Raw genomic sequence first — 4,846 nt, 5'->3', positions numbered from 1 at the left:
TTGGTTGTTTTAATTACATTGGGCTTTTTCTGGGCAGCATTTATGAAGTGGACTGTGGCAGTAATATAATTAAACTTATCGCGGCAGAAAGCTAAATAGGATGATCTAAGGTAGATTTTTAACCCACAACATAGGATACAGCCACCATCATTCAGAAAATATTAAAAGGCGGCATGGTCAGGAGGGAGGACCAAGTGCTTTGGAGCAAACCACCTGGGCTGGAATCCTAGCTCTGCTCTTTACTATCTGAGTGAACTTGGCGAGAATCAAATTCTTATCTATTGTATGTGGAAAGTAATATCCACTTTCTAGGACACGAGGCTCTTGTGTGATGAAGCGTGAGTGTAACAGGTACACTCAGTGGGTTCTCGTGCAATTACTCTAACTCAGGTAATGCTGTTCTTCAATCCACATCTTAATCATTGTGAACTTGAAGCGAGGCAGGTAAGTTGCTTTAGGGATCAGTTCTGAAGTTTGAACGCAAGTACGACGAATGACAGGAGACCTGGCTTGACCTGGCTTTCATCCAAATCCCACAACCCAGTGTTCATCTGGATTCAATATAAAGGCTGATCGCAAGCATCAAAACAATATTTAATATTAGCCCTTCGTGCCACTGAGTTCTGCCATAATCTGTTTTCAGATTTGCTGAAGTTTTCTTTCTGATTTTATCAGCAATTATTTCAAACAAAATTGGCGCCAGGCAATTGGATTACCAGATCGTTGACTCTCATATCCTACTAGAGAGTGGAAAGCAAATGCAATTTGAACCAGTACATATCAACTACTCCATGTGGCCATCAGGAGAAGAAGCTTTGGCCCAGAGAGACGTAGTGGGAGAAAATCTGAACAGAAACTTGAATTCTCTCCCTTTCCACAAGGATTGTTTAATGCTCTTAAGACAGGGCCTGAGAGTTTATAAATCAGCTTTTTACTGATTTTGCAGTACGTATACACACGAATCAAAACTCCCACCACTAACAACAATCTGTGCTCACATAGTAAATTCCAATTGTTTAAGAAAACATTTTGGCAGGACTTCTCTTCCCAAGGAAACCCTGGTAGTGTAGTGGTTAAGTGCTACGGCTGCTATCCAAAAGGTTGGCAGTTCGAATCTACCAGGCAGTCCTGGGAAACTCTATGGGACAATTCCACTCTGTCCTATAGTGTTGCTATGAGTTGGAATCGACTCAACTGCGAAGGGCTTGGTTTTTTGGGTTTCTTCTCCCAATGGAGAGCCTAGGTGGTATGAACAGTTTGTGCTGGGTTACTAACCAAAAGGTTGGAGATTCAAGTCCACGCAGAGGTGCCTCACAAGGAAGTATTGTTGGTCTACTTCAGAAAATTTGGCCATTGGAAAGCCTAGGGAGTACGGTTCTACTCTGACACACATCGGGTCACCATGAATAGGAGCCAACTCAGCAGCAACTGGTTTTTTGGTTTTCATCTGTCTGAAGAGCTACATGAGGAAGGCAAATTCTGTCAGGGTCTGGGAAATACGGAGTAGATGGTTTCCAGAGGCAACAACCTCTCCGTAAGGACTTCCATGCAGAGACTTGGCAGGGTGGGATTCAGTCATTGGATGGCTGAAGCCTTGCACCAGCTGACTTCAAGGTCCCTTCGACCCCGAGATCCCATGCGTTGGGGGCCAATGGGTGTAGAAAGATCATCTCCCTGATGGCATCTTTAAAAAGTTAGGGTTGTCGCTTTCCCAAAACCTTCCCACCCTCCGTTTTTCCAAACCGGCAGGAGCAGCTTTCAACTCTGTGCTTTGTCACTTCTCTCTGTGTACCTTTTCTGCCTCCACTCCAGGCCCCTGGGAGATAAATTTGTCTCACTTCAAAAAGCCCCTAAAATCGAGTCGCAGTTCGGCGAGAGGACACACACGAGGATTGAGCTCATTTGTGAGCAGCCCTCTTTGAGAGCTGGCTTGTCAAGCAGGGCCTCCTGCAGCATCTGGCCAGCCCACTCTGTAGCCCTCACTAGAAGTCCCAATCACCACCTTCCTCTCCTGTAGAAGAAAGGCCTGGTGCAGCCTGTCTCCATGGGGCCGGGACAAAACACAGTGGTCATCATGCCTGGGTTCCAGTGCGTTGTCTCAGCCTCTGCAGAAGCTCAAAGCAGCACCAGGACCTCTGTGATGGCCCTGCTTAGGGCCCTAGAGAATTTAATAGAGAACATGTAATCAGCATACCCTCATGGCCCCCTCAGCCAAACCTCCCTTTTCCCCAACACCAGTCGTGTACTTACCTCAGGAAAATGACAATTAAGGCTCTGTTAGCTTGTTTTTCTACAAGAGAAGGTCTTTGTAAGGTGGTAGCAGGTGTTAGCTTGGGGAGAGGTAACACCTTGGGGCTCCCTGGAGCCCAGAACACCTTTCAGTAAAGCAGCTCCCTTCATTTCACCCTTCATTGAGGACCCAATTTGGAAAGAAGGTGGCTGACCCTAGCTTAAATGTGAGTGTATTTGTTTTCTGATTTGCAAGTAGGGCCTTGCCTGCCTTGTGATTTTCCTTCCTCTCTCTCTCTCTCTCTGTTATCTGCCTGAGAGAAAAGCAGGCAGAGACAGAAGGACACAGCAGGGCCCTCGCTTCTCCTTATTCCCAAAGTCTCTGAGAATGTGAAAAAAAATCTTTTCACATTTGTCAATTGCGAATGAAAAAAAAAAGTTCCAACAGGGGAGAGAGGGACATGAATATGGTCTGGGAGCAAAAAGAAGAAAAGGGTTTATTTCTAGATGTTTTAAGTTAAAAAAAAAAAAAAAAGGGAAATTAACCTAGACTTCCTGGTTGTTTATGGAAGGCAGGGAGGGTTTTGGGGGTCTCTATTTTTTTTATTTTAATTTTTTTATTTTTAATTTACTTGGAACTTATATTTCATCTGTCTCAGGACATTGTCCTTTTTATGGTGTTTTCCCAGACAATTATAATGTAGGTCAATAACCCTCTGTTATGGATTGATTTGTGTCCCCCCAAAATGTGTATCAACCTGGCTAGACCATGATTCCCAGTATTGTGTGGTTGTCCACCATTTTGTGAGCTAATGTGATTTTCCGACGTGGTGTAAATCCTACCTCTATGATGTTAACGAGGCAGGATTAGATGCAGTTATGTTAATGAGGCAGGACTCAAATCTACAAGATTATGTTGTATCTTGAGTCAATCTCTTTTGACACATAAAAGAAAGATGTGAGTAGAAGGGGCCCTCCTACCACCACAAAAGCAGAGCCAGGAGCATAGCACATCCTTTGCGCCCAGGGTCCCTGTGCACAGAAGCTCCTAGACCAGGGGAAAATTGATAACAAGGACCTTCCCCCAGAGCTGGCACAGACAGAAAGGCTTCCCCTGGAGCTGGTGCCCTGAATTTGGACTCCTAGCCTCCTAGACTGTGAGAAAATAAAGTTTTTTTGGTTGAAGCCATCACCTTGTGGTATTTGTGTTATAGCAGCACTTTTTTTAGATGACTAAGACTAATTTAGGGCATCAGCTGCAGGGGAAGGCTTTCTCTGCCAGCTCTGGAGGAAGGTCCTTGTCATCAGTCTTCCCCTGGACTAGAAGCTTACCTGTACAGGAACCCCAGGTCCAAAGGATGCACTCCACTCCTGGTGCTGCTTTCTTGGTGGTATGAGATTTCCCTGTCATTCTCCTAGCTTCTCTCTTTTATATCGCAAAAGAGATTGGCTTAAGACACTAACTAATCTTATAGATCTCATCAATATAACTGCCACTAATCCATCTCCTTAACGTCATAGTGATAGGATTTACAACACATAGGGAAATCACAGCAGATGACAAAATGGTAGACAATTATACAATACTAGGAATCATGGCCTAGCCAAGTTGACAGATATTTTGGGGGGACACAGTTCAACCCATGACAATGACTAAGACATCATCTTTTCCACATCATTAGCTTCACACTGGGAACAAGGGTTTCCATCCCCATATTGGGCGTCAGTTTATACTGTCTTAGAAGAGTCCCAGGGTGGTGCGAATGGCTAACACCTTTGGGCGCTAACCAAATGTTTGGAGGTTCCCCAGAAGAAAGGACTGGTGATCTACTTCGGAAAAAGCTGCCGTTGAAAACTATCAAGCATGATTCTACTGTGACACACATGGAGTTGCCATGAGTCAGAATCAACTCGACTCTCAAAGCTACACAGCTGGTTTGAGGCAGAAAAAGGACTTGAACCCAGCACCTAACCCTCAGTGTCCAGAAGGGAACAAACAGGTGAGTCCATTCCAGCAAGGATCCATTTCCTCTGTGGCAATGGAGGGCTTTCCTGAGCCACACCAAGTGACCTGATTTTTTTTTTTTCTTAGAAGGAAGGGTGGAAGAAAGAAGGCTCTGTTGAATGCCTTTGCACTGATGATATTGATTCACACTTACGCAAGGACTCTCTATTTATAAATGATGAAAGTGAGGCCAAGAGGGGTTAAATAACTCAGGGTCTCACCGTAAGTGAGTGAATGGTTGAACTGGATTCTAGCATGTTCTGTCAGGTGTGCAAGTTGGTGCTTCCTCTACCAATCACAGGGACTCTTGAAAGGCTCTGCTGATAATGTGCTCCACTGATAATGTCCAGCCCAGCCTCTCCCTGGAGCTCCAGGTTCACTTCTCTACTGGCCTTGTTGACAATGCCATTAATGTCAAATTCAACAGGTTACAACTGAACTCTTGAGTCCTTCTCTCCAGCCATCCTCTGTTCCCAAAAATAGATTTTTCCACAGTGCTATAGTGTGTAACAAACTACCCCAAAACTTAGTGACTTAAAAAGCCACCATTTTATTATATCAGATGATTTGTGACTCAGGAATTCAGTCAGGGCTCAGCTGAGTGATTCTTCT

The sequence above is a fragment of the Loxodonta africana genome, chromosome 14 (assembly GCF_030014295.1).
Source record: "Loxodonta africana isolate mLoxAfr1 chromosome 14, mLoxAfr1.hap2, whole genome shotgun sequence".
Lineage (NCBI taxonomy): Eukaryota > Metazoa > Chordata > Mammalia > Proboscidea > Elephantidae > Loxodonta > Loxodonta africana.
This window is presented reverse-complemented; position numbering follows the sequence as displayed.